This window comes from Zootoca vivipara, chromosome 8, assembly GCF_965207765.1.
Source record: "Zootoca vivipara chromosome 8, rZooViv2.hap1.1, whole genome shotgun sequence".
Lineage (NCBI taxonomy): Eukaryota > Metazoa > Chordata > Lepidosauria > Squamata > Lacertidae > Zootoca > Zootoca vivipara.
The window spans coordinates 20246587-20264017 of record NC_142591.1 but is presented as its reverse complement, the minus strand read 5'-3'; the positions used below and the strand labels follow the sequence as shown (position 1 = coordinate 20264017).

Genomic DNA, 17431 nt, shown 5'->3' with positions numbered 1-17431 from the left:
ATGCTTTACCAGGTTTCTGTGCCATCTCCAGCAACTCTTCCTGCTCTCCCGACTTTTCCTCAAGGAAAGACCTCGTTTCAACTGCGTACGTTCTCTAGATCAGTATTCCGGACCCCCCCCCCCACTCCTCGAGGCTTTCCTTCTGCCTTATGAGGTCCATATCAAATCCAAAGAGAAGGCTATCATTATTATTCTTAGGATTTGCCTGCTTCGTAGCGAGAGGCGCGGTTGATTTTGTGTGTGTCGGGGGAAGGTGTTTCAGGGTGTCCAAAGGGCTTCCTAGTGGCATCAACAGAAGGCGCCCCTCTCTTTACCTTGCCTAAACTGGCAGCAAAGATGTTGCTCCTACGGTATCAAGCACCTCAATTGCTCGCATCCACTTAGCATCCCATCCATGCGCAAAAAAGAGGAAGAAATGACAAGAACTCCCATCCCCAGCTTGAAAGAGCGCATCGCCGTCCATGTGCTGCCACACTGGCATAGTGCTCCCATAGTAACGGACCTGCCAACTTTTGTGTGTGTGCGTGTGTGTGTGCGTGTGTGTGTGTGCAAATAACAGGGTTTCATTAGCATTTGAAGCAGACCAAACAAGAAGAGTGGTGGAGGGATGGGGTTTATTTTTTTTGGGGGGGGGAGAGCAGCATACCAACCGACCCACCGAACCAAGACAAACACGGGAAGCGTAGAAGCCAACTCCTAGGAGCCGAGGTCCCTTCAATAAAATATTTGAGCCCCCCCAACCCCCCAAAAAGTTGATGGGCAAAAAGATGGGTGCCCCATCTTGTGATCGATTATGCAGTAAGGGCTTACCTCCCCCCACCCGATGTTTTATTCAATTTGGCACTGCTTGCCTAGAACGTAGAGTCGGAAGGATCATCTAGTCCAACCCTCTCCGCAATGCAGGGACCTTTGGCCCCCGCGCGGCACACGAACCCTCGACCCTGAAGTGTCTCACGCTCTGAGCTCTCCCGAACCGGCGACGGAAGAAGAGGAAGAAAAAGAAAGAAGAAGAAGAAGAATAAACCATCGGTTCCTTACCGGCTCAGAGCAGAAGGCGAAAGGGATGCGCCAAGTTGCTCGCCGGCGCCGAGTCGTGTCGGGAAGCGACGCAGCGGGCTGCTTCGGGGGCCACGGCGCCGCTTCTCCGTCCGCCTTCCGCCGCCGAAGCTACTTGCGCGGCGCCGAAGCTCCCTCTCATCACTTCCAAACTACGGCGTGGAGGAAGGCGAGGCAGCCGGAGGGCAGCTCTCCCTCGGCGGACTCGGTCCCTAAGGCAGCGTCCCGGAGTCCTTGGAGGGAATGGAAACTCGCCGGGAAAGATGTAGAAACAGAAACACACACAACACACAAACACACACAGCCCTGCCGGCTTTTTCTTTTTCTTTTAACCTCACAGAACCCACACGCGCGCACGCCAACGGTGCGCCCTGCTCTTTCTGCGGCGCCTCGGGAGCCGGAGCCGCAGCTCTGCGGACGGGGAGGTGAAGGGCTGAGGAGCAGCGAAGGCGCCTCTTGCAGGCATCCAGCGATTCGCGAGTGAATGGGGTGGGAGGTGCGAGGAGGAGAAGGAGGAGGCCTTTCTGCAAGACACCCGCCTCCCCTCCTTTGCCGCCGCCGCCGCCGCCGCCTCCTCGCGTGGCAGAGAAAGGCGCGCTCTTCTTGGGAAGTCTTCCGGCCAAGCCCTCAGGAGTTTGAGGAATGAAAGGCAACGAGCCGGTGAGACGGTGGGGTGAGCGGGTGAATCTCTAATGCGGGGTCCCACTCTTGCGGAAGGGCGTCAACCTCTCCAGGTGAATGGGGGGGGGCACAAGGGCCCTGCCTGAGACCGTGGACAGCAGATGCTGCCCAGTCAGTGCAGGCTAGCTGAGGCAGACACACCAATGGCGTGGCTCGGTAGAAGTCCATCAGATGGACCAAGGGTGTGGCTCTGTAGAAGCCCATCAGATGGACCAATGGTGTGGCTCTGTAGAAGCCCATCAGATGGACCAATGGTGTGGCCCAGTATAAGCCAATCGCTGCAGGCTGTCCCAATGTAGGTGGACCAATGGTGTGGCTCTGTAGAAGCCCATCAGATGGACCAAGGGTGTGGCTCTGTAGAAGCCCATCAGATGGACCAAGGGTGTGGCTCTGTAGAAGCCCATCAGATGGACCAAGGGTGTGGCTCTGTAGAAGCCCATCAGATGGACCAAGGGTATGGCTCAGTAGAAGCCCATCAAATGGACCAATGGTTCATGCCCATCAGATGAACCAATGGTGTGGCTCTGTAGAAGCCCACCAAATGGACCAATGGTGTGGCCCAGTATAAGGCAATCGCTGCGGGTTGTGCTGACGTAGGTGGACCAGTGGTGTGGCTCTGTAGAAGCCCATCAGCATGGGAGATGGACTAATGGTGTGGCTCAGTATAAAGAATAGGAGCCAACTCCTAGGGACTGAGGGGGCTTTGACCGCCCCCCCAATAAAATATTTGAGGGAGCTGCCCCTCCCATGTTGATGGGCATTGCTATTCTAATGGTGAGTGTGCATGGCATCATGTGATCGATTATGCCGGGCTGGGCTTACCTGCCCCCCCCCGAAATATTTTATTCAAGTTGGCACCCCTGGTATAAAGCAGCTCCCTCTGTTCCGCTTATCGACTGTGCTCGGCTTCAAAATGGTTCTGCTGGTCCAGATAAGGCCGGTCCTACCATTAGGTGGCATGATGCCGCTGCTTCAGGCAGGAGATTTTTTGTGTCAGGAAAGGGCAGCAGGTTGTTATGGATTTTTTGCTGTCAGGGAGGGAGATGTTTCTCGGATTTTCTGCTTCTGGTGCCTAAGAACTTGGCTGGCTTTGTAAATCATGCACCTACTTAACTTGAAAGCCGAGAGCAGGGGGCCATTTGCTGCCCTGCTTCAGGCAGCAGTGTGTATTGGGCCAGCCTTGGACTCAGAAAGCTGTTGCTCAAGCTCTGTTGGGACTCAGGTGGTCATATCCTAGAACTGTCAAGTTATTATATTACCCTGAGGAACATCTACTCCCACCCCCTGCAATGCAGGAACATGCAGCTGTCCCATACGGGGATTGAACCTGCAACCTTGGCGATATCAGCACCACACTCTAACCAACTGAGCTATCCATATCATGTGATGCCCGTATCAGCTGCACTGGCTACTGGAGCACTTCTGAGCCCAATTTTAAGTGTTGGCTATGACTTGTTGGCTGTGAACTGCCAACCTAGCTGTTCGAAAGCATGTCAAAGTGCAAGTAGATAAATAGGTACCGCTCCAAGCGGGAAGGTAAACGGTGTTTCCGTGTGCTGCCCTGGTTCGCCAGAAGCGGCTTTGTCATGCTGGCCACATGACCTGGAAGCTGTACGCTGGCTTCCTCGGCCAATAACGCGAGATGAGCACCACAACCCCTGAGTCAGTCACGACTGGACCTAATGGTCAGGGGTCCCTTTACCTTTTATGACTTTAAAAGCCTCAAAGCAGTTTGGATCCAGGTTATTTGAAGGCCTGCTACACTTATATATCATTAACCTTATCTACCGCCCTTTATCCAAAAATCACAGAGCAGATCACTTTCACAAGGCTGCTCACCCTCTGAGGTCAACAACTGACCTCATTTGCCTCCTGTCAGGAGCCGTTCAGCTGTTGGGAACAAGGCAGAGGGCATTGCCCAAGCCTTGGGATTTCATTCCCCTTTGGGCTGTGCCAGACTACAACAGTGTATACCTTTTGGAAAGCCCTTATGACTCACATTTTTCCCATTGGCTTTTCCTTGAAAGGTTCTTATTACTGGTTTTGGTTTAAGGTTTATTAAATTTTACATCACTATCCACTTTTAAAAGATAAATCACCAAGTGATTTACAACCAAGTAAAATACAGTGGAACCTCGGTTTATGAACACCTCGGTTTACGAATTTTCGGTTTACGAATGCCACGGACCCATCTGGAACGGATTAATTCACTTTCCATTACTTTCAATGGGAAAGTTCGCTTCAGTTTATGAACGCTTCAGTTTATGAACAGATTTCTGGAACCAATTACACCCATGCTTCGGGTTAAGTACGCTTCAGGTTGAGTACTCCGTGGACCCGTCTGGAATGGATTAATCCACTTTCCATTACTTTCAATGGGAAAGTTCGCTTCAGTTTATGAACAGACTTCCAGAACCAATTGTGTTCATAAACTGGGGTACCACTGTACAATAATAAAACCACATAAGCATTATCAAAAAGAAGTTTGACGGTATAAAGAATGCCTCTCAAATGACCATAAAAATGAGAACGTCTGCCTGGCACCAAAATGATCACAAGGTTGGAGACAGTCCTTCCTGGAGAGAGCCTTCCATAAATTGGGGTGTGTGGGGGAGCTACCACAGAAAAGACCCCTTCCCTTTCTTCTGTCCTGTGGATGGCACACAGAAGACCACAGATAATGATCTCAGGGAAGGTTCATATGGGGAAAGGTGGTCCATCAGGTATTGTGGCCCCGAACTTTAAAGGTCAAAACTAGAAGGCATTTGGCAGCCAGGAAAAAGACAGCATTCATGCCTTCTTGTTCCTGTTTGATTGTTTGTTTGTTTGCTTGCTTGCTTGCTTGTTGGTTTTTAGATTGCATTTTAGTCCTTTCAGGTGGGCTGCCATATGTTTGTTTGTTTGTGTTTCTGGTCTCCTAGTATATTATTTTGTTCTATACTATAGTTGCACTTGTCTGTTGTCATGCTGATGGACGTTCATGGTGAAGCAAGTGAGCAGGCAGGCAGGCAGGCAGGCAGGCAGGAGCCCCAGGCAGGCATTCTCACATTCTCGCTGCTGCCATCGAAAGCAGGCCGCTGGTCCAGGCAGGCGGTATGAGTGAGCAGACTGGCAGAGAGCACAGTTGGTGCAGCCCAGGCAGGCCTTGCTGTGCTTCCTCTTTCACCGCTGCTAGCAGGAGTGAGGGGAACGAAGGGGTTTGTGTGTGAAGAGAAATACATCCTTTCGCTCCTGCATTTCCCTCCTCATCCTCCCAACCACTGGCAGCAGTAACAGGGAAGTGGGCAAGCTATGGGGTAAGGTTTTTTGGGAGCACAAGATCTGGGAGTGGGTGGCATTGGACGAGCTGTGAGGGGACGGGAATTTGGGTGAGGTGTAAAGGAACAGGGTTGGCAGCGGGCTGGAAGTTTGACAGGTAATTGGGGTTGGCTAGTAATGTGGGCAGGGGTGCCAGTCCCCCATGTATGTGTTTTTTATTGTATTTTTGTGTTTTCTTGAAAGCAGCCTTGAAAGCGTTTATTCTCCAAGGCAGCATATGAGAAGAAGAAGAAGAAGAAGAAGAAGAAGAAGAAGAAGAAGAAGAAGAAGAAGAAGAAGAAGAAGAAGAAGAAGAAGAAGAAGAAGAAGAGGAGGAGGAGGAGGAGGAGGAGGAGGAGGAGGAGGAGGAGTTTGGATTTGTTATCCCGCTTTATCACTACCCAAAGGAGTCTCAAAGCGGCTAACAATCTCCTTTCCCTTCCTCCCCCACAACAAACACTCTGTGAGGTGAGTGGGGCTGAGAGACTTCAAAGAAGTGTGACTAGCCCAAGGTCACCCAGCAGCTGCATGTAGAGGAGCGAAGACGCGAACCCGGTTCACCAGATTACAAGTCTACCACTTTTAACCACTACACCACACTGGCTTATTTATTCAACTTCTTTGAATAAATAAATGAATCAAATTCTGGACCCATCACTCCCCTAATTTCCAGTATAAACTTTATAAGACTCTTTCTCACAATCGACGGCTGTTGTTATATTTCCTATAAGCTGTAGTGGGTGGCACAGTGGGGTGGAGGCACTCACCTGAACTTCTGTCAGGTGAGCTACTGCTTGCCATACTGGGAGGGAGAGGGGATATGTTCTGGGGAAGGCAATGCAGTGTAAACACATTGACAGGAGTGTCAGATTGACTCCGCTGGTGGATTGGCGGCATCCCAAACACACCCATCTCTGTAAGCATGCTGGCTCCTTTTAGTATAGCAATAACTCTTTTTAGTACTGTTGCAGTTTGACTAACAAGGTTAATATGTGTTGTTAATTCAGTTAGTCATAGTGTTTATGTGGTACTTTACAGTGCAATCTAATATATCTTTACTCAGAAGTAAGCCTCATCGGGGCTTATTCCACAGTAGCAAGTGGTGTAGCGTGGGTTGCCAGCACCCGGGAAACAGATGCATGCACATTCAACTGCCTAATAGTGTCCGTGTCTCCCAGGAGATTGCAGCTCTGGAGATGAGAAGTGTCATTTTGTTGTCTGGAGAGGTTGCTTCCTGGTTTGCATGGAGAATCTGTTTTCAATGGGGCCCAGTGATGGAAGTGCGCAGCTGTATTGAGGCAGTACCGGGTGTGAAATTTTGCACCCCTAACAATTTTGTGCCTGGAGCAACTGCCCCGTTGGCTGTACAACCCCCCCACCCCCAATTGCTATGTCTTAACCAGTAGCTATGTTTAGGTTTGCAGCTTTGGAGTGTTCAAAGAGCATTCCGTGCATTATTGCAGTAATCCTTAAAACACATCTGTAATGGCTAGCACAATTAGTCAGAATTTGCAGATAGGGCCTGCCTGGGAGTTGTGGTGACCAAGGCTGCCTAGTGAGTGATAGGCAGAGATGTAATTCAAGCTTGGTTCAGAACTTTCTTTCTTAGCTGTTAAACAATGTGAGTTGGAAGACAATATTTAAATCTATAATTACCAATTACTACAATAAAAAAATTCCTTCAGTAGCACCTTAAAGGTCTTTAAGGTGCTACTGAAGGAATTTTTTTATTTTACTTCGATCCAGACCAACACGGCTACCTACCTGTAAACAATTACTACAAGTTTGCATAGGCAGTTGCCTCAAAAGTCGAAAAAACAGGAAATGCAGAGAAAATTAGTGAGGTGTACAATAGGCAGAGGAAAGCAAAGGAGTAGAGATTTCAAGTGGATAGCCTTGGCATGTTCCTATTTTCATATGTGGAATGCTAGAGAGACTGGTTTGTTATAATCCAGAGAACAACTTAACCTTGGAATTGATCATTCCAAGGTTCCTCGTATCATGGATACTACAAAGACTTAAGCACCACTTAGAATCAAAGCTGTAATCCATTGCTTTGGTTGAATTGATGACATTTCCTTTTGCCTAGCTAACAATGGCTTACAGTCCTCCACAGATCAACGTATTAAATTAAAAACTGGTAAAGTCCATGGTGAGCCTGAGTGGGAAGATGAAAATTGTTTGTTGTAGGACATAGTGGGGTTTGCTTGACCAAATGTCCTGTGCTTGGCTTGGTATGGTGGGAGGAGGAAGGTTAAGATGGTGTTTGGAATATTTTCATTGGGATTCGGGAAGGGGGAAACAGAAATGAGAATAAACTAGAAAAGGAAGCAGCACATACTGGGTCAGATTCAGCACTCATGATTAACACTTACAGGAGTGCAGATATCAGTTCACCCAAACAATGGAAGCGTAGTTTGGAATTATAGAGATAAATATTGTATCTAGTTATTATGAGTTGGAGCTAATTCTCCACCCTTCTTGTACTTGGTTGTAGATACTGTTCATCCATAAGCAGCCTAGTGTTCTAAGAACTTAGCAATGGTGATTCAGGGTTTAGTCAAGTTCATGGAGGAAAACCTATGAATTTCCACAAATTATGATGGGGTATATGATATCTTCGGTTACCAGTTGCTGGAGAAATAGTTTTGCAGATAGTATGATTTAAAGAGCATCTTTAAAAATCTGGAACTGCCATGATAATCTTTTTTTATGGTGACTGAGAGACCTGAAAACATTTGTCAGAGCCAGTTGGGTATGGGCAAAACTCAGTCCAAGTTTAGAGTAGGGCAATTGAGCTTTGTTGCTGGAGCTGTGGCAAGCAGGCATGTATTATTGCGTTGACCAGACAAGGACTAAATTCCCAGCAGCTAGCAGTAAAACAAAAGACTCAGCTCCTGAATCTGGCCAATCCAGAGACTTGATGCTGACTGCCAATTACTGTAAGGTGTGTGGGTGCTCCCTGGTTCAATGAAGTTCTGGGCAAACACAGTCCACAGCAGCGCCTGGGCTTGTGAGGTTCTTGGTTTGAACCTTCAAGCAAAGGCAGATCTATAAGAGTGCGACCAGTGTGGTTGCACCACACACAGAGCTTCTGGGGCACCACAGCTATGACATCCAAGCCAGATTTTGGCATCACACAGGACGCCACTGAAACTTGAGATGCCAAGGTCCGCCACTGCTTCGATGCTCTGACAAGAACACAGTTTACAGCCCAGACTAATGTATCTTAATGCATACTACATTTAATGAGATTGTGCAGCTTTGGTGATCCAATAAGCTGCATTCCTAGTAAAAAATCTTTCCAATTTTTCAGAGGAGGCAGCAAACATCAGGCCAGCTTGTGCAATGCCATACCGAAGAGGCAAAAGTTTCCCGACCAACCCCTGTGAACGATCAACTGACACCATGAATTATGAGGCTAGAATAATATTATCTTTGCCTGGATAGCTACTGATGTTATTGATGACCACAGCTCTCTCCAGATCTTTGAAAATCCAGATGCACAGTTTGACTCCCTGACCTTCTGCAGTAATGAGTTCCACAGGTGGGTTATACATAGCATAAATATTTCCCTTTGCTTTGTTTTACATGTATTGCCTTGTACATTCACAGAGTGCCTTGTTGTTCTCGCCTCGTGGGGTCAGGCCAATCAGAGGGTCTTTCTCTTCTTTGGGACAGGCTGTCACAGTACTTGAAGGACCAGCCTCCCTCTGTTAGGTTTCATAGATATTCTTAGATTCTCAGGTCAAAAACTTCTCTTGGTTTCTTCTTCCCAGAAGAATGCTGTACTGTCTTTTAAAGCTTAATATTCTAACAGCACTTGTCCATGTATTCCCGAGAAGTCACTTTGGGTTGTATGTGGAATAAATTCTTTGCATAATCATGGCTTGGGTTCATAGCTGGAAAGTTCTCCCTTTTTTAAGGGAATTTCCATTATGCTGAATAGGCTTCCTCGTGAGAAAAGGGAAAACTTGACACCTATGCTTGGGTTACATGTGAAACCTACTCAGAAAATTCACAATTTCTGTTGTTGTTCTCTATTTTTCCCTTCTGCCTTTTGGACAAAGTGAGTTTGCACATGCATGCTAATACTCATTGGGCTAGACTTACCATTTTTCTCCACTCATATAGTGGTAACGCTAGTGGACTACTTCAGTATTTGGTCTGCAAGTTAGCTTGCCCTTTTGGGAGCATATTGCAAAAAACAAAAAAAAATCATAATCGGAGTGTTTATGAGACACAGATGCAAATGCACAAAAATTCAATTTTTTTGAAGCCTGTAGTTCTTCCGGAGTGTAGGAGAGAAAGATCCCACCTTAGCCAGGCTATCTTCATTTAGCCATCCTAAACTCCATTATGGAGTTTATGCATGTGCGATTCCAGGGAATCGTCAATGACTGATGGAAACTGCTTTGTGGGGTTCCGTCTCCCAGGGAGGAGCCATCTGCAGATACATTCAACTCTGCAAGATCCTGACCACACAAGAAGGCTGCTGTGACCAAAATACATTAAGTGACAAATTGTCTATTGCAGGTAGGTTAGCCAAAGTGGTGCCCTCCAGCCCTCCAGATGTTGCTGGATTCCAGCTACCATAATTTCACAGCCAGCATGGCCAACAATCAGTTGATGGAATTTGTAGTCCAACCATATGTGGACGGCTACTTTTTTCTTGCCCCTGGCTCATTGGATACATGAAAACGGCTAAAATTAATCATTGTTGGCTCTCATATTTTTCTCACTACAGTTGCCAGTACAATTCATTAAAAACACTCTGAAAGTAGATTTTGGAAGTAAGTCCATTTGTTCTTTAATACTTTTTCTAGCAGCATGATCAACATGTCTGGAATTAACCCTACCCATTGCTTTAGCTCTGCACCAAAACACAAGATTTGTTTCTGCGATCGCTTTCGCTTTCCCACTTCCTTAACTAGTAAGGAACTAGCCCAGGACTAATTGCAGCCATCAGCAGCCATTAACACCCATCTACAGGTTTACCACTCCCATCAGCCCATCTCCCATTCCCACCCACCCCCACCACCCTCTGTATATATATAGGGTCTGACACTTCTGTTTCTAGTGTATCTGAAGAAGTGTGCATGCACACGAAAGCTCATACCAAAATATAAACTTAGTTGGTCTTTAAGGTGCTACTGAAGGAATTTTTTTATTTTGCTTCGACTCGGACCAACACGGCTACCTACCTGTAACTAGTAAGGAACTATCCTTTCTTGTATCTGCCCACATTTTCTGGCTTTTCTCTGCAGCTCCTGGATAAGATTTTTAAATGAAAGCAGAGATTTGCTGTATTGTGTGTCATACCGAATGCAGCCTTCTGGATTTCCAAGACGCTTTTAGCAATACCTTACCAAGCACAGGCCAACTGGAGAATTGTTAAGGTCACAGGCTGATAAAAAAATCCTTTGTTCTGGAAATATATATATACACGTATCATCAAAATATCATAGAAAAGAGTGTCAAATGCAAGCAAGAGGACACCAGACTAAAGTGATAAAGAATGGCCTATATGTATAACCAACTGCTGCTTGCTCTGACTGGAAGTAGCTCTGCAAGCCTGCCAGCGGAGCCTGCAAGCCTACAACAGCGGACCTTGCTGTTGTACAGGAGTTTATTTTAACCAGACTCTGAACATGCTCTCTGCAACTAAGCTATGGCATTTAATAAAGTTGAGAGCTTCCACCTGCTTTGATCCACCTGGACTGAAACTTTTAATTAGAACCTCTTGAACCCAGTCCTCTCTGATATTTTATACGATATGAAAATTGCAATGTAGAGATCCACCTCGACAGTGTAATGACTTCCCGACTGATGCGTCTTCAAAGCCTTCCATGACGCTTTGGTAAGTTTTTCCTCTTTCACACATGCGAACGGGAGCGCAGAAAACCAGGAGTGCAAAAGCATAGGATTTTTTGTGTGTGTTTGTTTAAACTGCCAACACAGGTCACTGAAATTATAATGACTTTAATCAGATTCCCACAAAGCTGTTAACGTTTGCATCTCCTTTGCTTCTAAGGAAAAAGGGTCATGCCCCTAAACAGTGAATCTGTTCCACTCCACCTTCCTTACTTTCATGGCAAGCCCACCTGCTCTAACCCAGTTTTGCTGGGCGTTTTGATCCTCTTGTTTGATCTCGCTCCCTTTTAAATCTAAGCCTATATTTTATAAAGCAGTTACTTCTATGTGGCATCCTGGGAGGAGATCAAGCAGCTCCTCTAGTTCCACACAAAGAGTGGAATTTGATTATGGCTCCAGTTGTGTTGAAGCCACTGGGTAGGGAGCAGTGGTGTGTGGTCAATAGACAGGTCTAGGCTAGTCTCCTAAATTTTCCCGGTAAATTAGAGTGTTAAAGTCTTAAAACCTGGCATCTCCTTCCCAAAGCCCGGGAAGCTTCTTCCCGGTTTAGGGAGGGAGGCATGATGTCTTCTTGGGGTCCAAGACCTTTCCCACCACCTTCTCAAAGCCGTGTGGGCTTTGAGAAGGAGGCAGATGGCTCCAGCATCCTGTCAGAGGCCTAGTGCCTCCATCCCAAAGCCCAGGAAGCTTCTACCCTGCTTAGAGAAGAAGGCATGATGCTCACACACGTGACATTGGGATGTTACGAAGTCACATGTGGAATATCAGCCTCCAATTGCTCTCCACAAGCTGGCACCTCTGGCCCTAACTGTTCCCCAACAACAACAACAACAACAACAACAACAAATCACTGCATGCCACTGGTAGGGAGCAGCAGCGAATAAAAAGATGAGGCAACCTTTGGTGATTGAAATGAGGCCACAACTCTGTTGATTACAGAAGAATAGGTTTGGCATAGGCATTGGACTTGTGCCCAAACGATCAACCAGCCCAACCAACCACTGGTGCATGCTCTAGCTATCTCCCGCATGGACTGCGGCAACACACTCTACGTGGGGCTACCTTTGAAAGTGACCCGGAAACTACAACTAATCAAGAACGCGACAGCTACACATGACTGGGAGCAGCCATCAAGACCACATAACACCAGTCTTGAAAGACCTACATTGGCCCCCAGTATGTTTCTGAGCACAATTCAAAGTGTTGGTGCTGACCTTTAAAGCCCTAAACGGCCTCAGCCCAGTATACATGAAGTTTAGAACTCAACCCCCATCGTTCACCCCGGACACTGAGGTCCAGCGCCAAGGGCCTTCTGGCGGTTCCGTCACTGCGAGAAGTGAGGTTACAGGGAACCAGGCAGAGGACCTTCTTGGTATTGGCGCCCTCCCACCAGTTGTCAAAGAAATAAACAAGTATCTGACATTTAGAAGACATCTGTTTAAGGAAGTTTTTAATGACTGATGTTTTAGTGTATTTTCAATCTGTTGTTGGAAGCCGCCCAGAGTGGCTGGGGAAACCCAGCCAGATGGGCGGGATATAAATAAATATATTATTATTATTATTATTATTATTATTATTATTATTCATTTGGTGGATTTTTTAAAAAGCAATTGATTGATTGATTTTTAAAAATAAGCAAACTAACTTCCCATCAGTTCTGACCTCTGATGCTGAACTGCTTGTTGTGACCCCCTCCTTTCCAAATGATTCCAGGTGGCCCACAAAAATATCCCGGGGGGATATAAGCTGTGTTCAACTTTATATGGACCATTGGTAGGATAGTCTGTAGCACCTTTTCCTAAAATAGTTTGTGTTTAGCAATCGAGATTTCTATTCCCTCTAAACTGGTGATTATTCTCTTTCCTACTGTATTAGAGAAAATAAAAGATGGCGTGACACAATGTGACTCATGGAACGGTCCTAAGGGAGAGGCAGGCAGCTTTCTACAGCCATCAGTTCACACTGGAGATAAAAGCAGAGACAGCGGCTAATGTTGTTTTGCTGTTTGAAATCTGAAATACACGCACACACACACAATCTGAGTAATAGAAGTGTTTCGGGGGGGGGCGACACACAGGACAGCAATAAAGGTTATTAGAAGCCCGTTTAAAATTATTTTCTTAATTAATAGCAACCTGTGTGAGGCTAACTCCATGGAGAATCAGCACTCATATTTTTGTCATTTCACTGCCTTTCCTCCCTGTGCCTATTTTAAGAACTGCAAGAAGCTGGATTAAACCTCGTTCACGTTAAGCAGGGATTGTGCTGAATATAGGCGTGCCACTTGTACAACTGTGGTTGTTTTACTCAAACCTGCATGTCCCAATTTTGAAATTGGGTTTTTCTAAAATTTGAAATTTCACTGTCTGCGCAATCTTAATTGTAGCCAGCTCAAAAGCTTCAAGCCCTTTTGCTGTCTTCATCTTCTGGAGCGAGAGTGGCGCAAGAAAGTTTTTTTGGGGGACTTCTTCCTGGATTCCACCCTCCATCACTGCATTTATTAATTGGCCGAAAACATCTTGGAGGCCTCAGGTCTGTTGAGTAAAAGATGCAGTTCTGCCAATAGCAGCTACCGTTGACTTTTCACTGTGTAGTATATGTTTGGTTATTGTATCATGTCCCCCCCCCCCGCTACTTCCTCATAGCTCAGCATTTAAAAGTGCCTGCAAATAAGATACATGTTGATTTACAAATGTAAAATTTGCAGCCAGCATTGCTAGTCTTGAAACAACATTAGTCCTTGCAGAACAACAGCATGCCCTTACAGATCCCCCCAAGGCTGCTTTTTGCAACTCAGCTGCAAAAAACCTCAGCCAACCTCTTTTCTCTCTCTTCCACTTGCAAAACATGTTTAATTTAAGCAGCTGGGGTGCATAGCCCAAATGCCATCCTTCTGGAGTAGCCACTTGCCACCAGAGGCCTACAACCATAAAGCCATACAAAATAATAATTTTGTAAGTTACAGGTAATAAAATAAAATCTTTCCAGTAGCACCTTAGAGACCAACTAAGTCATAGGTATGAGCTTATACCTATGACAAACTTAGTTGGTCTCTAAGGTGCTACTGGAAGGATTTTTTAAAATAATTTTGTAACTTTGCATGACTAAACAGTGTGTCCTATGTCGGTTAAAAAAGAAGAAGAGAGAGTTATAAAATGAGTGTCAGGAATAAGCCAGCTCCTAGTGTAACTTTACAGCCTGCTGCAGAAGAGAGAGAGAGTTAGATCTGACACAGGCTGAACAGCGGTCAGTGCACAATGCATCCCCCCCCCCGCCCTTGGAATGCTTGTTGCAGAGGGAACAACTGAGAGCGGGATGGGGGATGGAACCCAGCCAAAGCTCTCAGGAGTTTCCAACAGGTGTGAACAGGAAAGGAGACAGTTTGTCAGAGTAAGAAGAAGCAGGAGCTAAGCCAATCAGTCCGAGGAGTCGATGAATGGGAGGGCTTCTAGATAGGAAGCAAAACAAAAGATGTAAGGGGCGAAAGTTCTGTCAGCATAGGAAGAAATCTTCAGAAGGGTCATCTAGAGTAATGATACTGGAGGCTTTGTCAGCCATCCGGAGCTATCTGTTTGTTTTTTGCAATAAATCCTCCTTTTTAATTACCTACGCTTACTATGTTATCAAGCTGGGAACCTGGACTCCTGAAAATGAGCAATGAGACAGTGGCACAAGTTGGCCTGCCTCTTTTGTTTTTCATCATGACAGGCCTGCCATTTGGGGAACCAAGTCTGGATGGGCCTCTGCTTATAGGTTATTCCTGTCTGGCCTTACGAATTCATCCATACGACTCTGTCCATCATCACCTTGGCAGAAAGTCTCCCTCTTGCTCATTTCAAGCAAAACAAAAACAAAAAAACCATGTCCAGAGAGCTGTAATTTCATGGATTAGGTATAGTGTTTCTGATTTCTGCAATTCAGTTGAGTAAGTGCTTTGACACACACCAAAGCTCCACCAATCTGAATGGATGATATGGACTTCTGCAGGATGAGCCCTCGCGGCTCACTTCCTGTGATGAGCATGGCAGTGACCCTGCAGGGAAAGGGACTTACTGTTCCCTGGAACATACTACAAAAAACATCAGTCTCTAGACATGCCTTAACTCACTCATCATTGCTGCAGTAGATCACTCATTAGGACTCCGGAGAAAGCTAGCACAAATAACAGAAACACGAAGTTTTAAGCTGCAGGTCATGTAAGCAGAACATGTTTCAGGGAGCAGAAGGGGGCAGCCTGGTGATGAATACAAAGCCGTTTAAATACTTGAAGCTGCTCATTGTGAAAATCAGGAAGCCCTTCCTCAGCCCAACTCTCCTCTGCAAATGTTAAATGTTGAATAATTCAAGAACATCCTGATTTTTCTACATGAAACATCCCAATCGGGTATCTGATACTTGATTTCAGACAACACCAACAACGGTATATGTTTGGCAGCATTTGGTGGTGGTTATGCAATGGCATTTAGGATTTATTTGATGGCTGACATGCAAGAGCAGCTTGTACTTGGTAAATCCCCCCCCCCCCAAAAAAAAGCAATGGAGAAGAGAATCGTAAACTCACACAGAGGGGTGGCAGGGGAGAAAGAGGGAGAGAGGGATAAATCTGAACCAATGAAATATAAATGTGTGATATACAGTGGCGGAGCTTCACGCCCTAGCAGGGGGTGGGGAGCAGGCGGGGGCATGGCTGGCACGCGTCCCAGGGGCAGGGGGGCAGCCGTGATGGCATCCCACTGGGATCGTTCCATCGGGGGCAGTGCTCTCCCCCCACACCCCTGTTTCTCCGCCAGTGGTGATATATGTATCAGGCACACAAAAAAGTGCACACAAAAAAGTCAAAACATGTAAGTAATTATTATAGTCATGCAAAGCCCCCGCCAGCTACTGCAGAACAATAATATACAATGAATAACAATACAGAAACTGAACATGTGCTGCAGGGGTGGCGGACATTTTTGTTAAGTGATTGACAGGTGGGTGGTCCTGCCCACCTGTGAAAGTGGACCCACTGTGTGTGTGTCTGTGGATACCGACCCAGCAGGGCTGAGCTCAGGGAAAGATGTGGCATATCCAAATCAAGCAAAATTGAGGTCTCTGCCCATCAGCTAGGCAGAGGCACCACCTTGGACCAAAGATTGGGGGGCCAGCAATGAGTGTTGCAGGTGGCATTGAACGCCTGTGACGTCACATATGCAATGCACAATGTGCATGCATTGTTGGGAAGAGGCCTTGCCCCAGAACCTTGCAGCTTCAATGGCTGTGACTCCTCCTCTCTAGTATTCAGCAGTTCCGCCTCCTCTGCCCCCTCAATATGGGGAGAGAGCTGAGCTCCCTGCTAAGGAATATTGAGGGGGCTGATGGCATCTCCGCCCCCTAGAGTTGGCACACCTGCAGCTAGGGAACACTCAGCTCAATCCTGGTTTCTGCAAGGTAAGGGCAGGTTTAAAAATGTTTCAGCCACAATGGAGCAGCAATCACCAGCAAATGGAAGTAGAATGGTGCGTGCCCTGACCCAAGACAAAAAAAAAGGGGAGATAATAGACCAGGGAGGCATAGATAGTGAATTTAGTATGTACTTCCAAGAATGCCATATGAACAACTGTTAAGAATCTTCAAATCTACATTTCGCTTCAGTGTGGATGAGGCCTTATGCTGAAATCCTATACTCGCTTCCCTGAAAGTTAGTCCCACTGAACTCAAAGACGCTTACTTCTGAAAAGAAACATAGAGGACTGCACTGTTAAGTCTTGGCATGTTATTTCACTTGGCCCCCTAAAGCAAAAGCAGATTTCACGTACTGTTTTGACTTTGACAAAATAATATTTGGGAGGCCGTGTTTCTTTGCTTTCATCATAAACACTCCCTCTTTTGGGTTTCTCTGCCTGGTAGCTCAGTCTCTGATAAACTGCATGCCACAGAAAACACTCACCGGATTTTACTCAGACACCTGCTGATGGGGAACCTGGCAAAACCCAGAAATTCACTCCCTAGCAAGTTGTGCGTTGATGGTTGCTGCTGAGAAAGAGTATCAAAAGACTCCTTTATTGCTCTATTTTATAATCATCCGCTGTTTGTAATGCAGAGAGAGAGAGAGAGAGAGAGAGAGAGAGAGAGAGAGATTCAGAGTTCAAAGAGGACTTCAAAATGTGAACTTGTCAGAGCTCCTGCATTCGATCAGCTTTAGAAGGCACATTAGCATCTCCAATGCAGCATCGTAAATTATTTTGAGCGAGGTGGTTCTTCAACCACATGCGAGGGGGAGCAAGGTAAAAAATGAAGGAGGAGGGAGTTCCATATAACTAAGCATGTGACTCAAGGAAAGCAATTATCTCTTTCTTGAAAGGCAGCGAAACTATAGCTGCTGAAGCTTCTGACAAGGGTAAACTTGGAAGATACAGGGCTTGGAGGCAAACAGAGGCCAAATTGATGAAAGGTTCACATTTACACCCCCAACTTCATTTCCCCTCTCCCCCACCTCATGATCTCCCAGCTATAGTTTGAGGGGGGGGGGAAGAAATCTGGG

General features: G+C 46.3%; 1 protein-coding gene across 1 annotated transcript in view; it reads right to left on the bottom strand.

The window, feature by feature from the left end:
• The window catches only part of LOC118090347 (cadherin-6), a 146317-nt gene extending 144772 nt beyond the window's left edge, over positions 1–1545 (bottom strand). Inside the window, exon 1 of the mRNA XM_035125971.3 lies at positions 1039–1545. The gene's annotated coding sequence lies outside the window, so the exon portion shown is untranslated. The remainder of the gene's footprint in view (positions 1–1038) is intronic.
• Positions 1546–17431: the final 15886 nt, after the last annotated feature.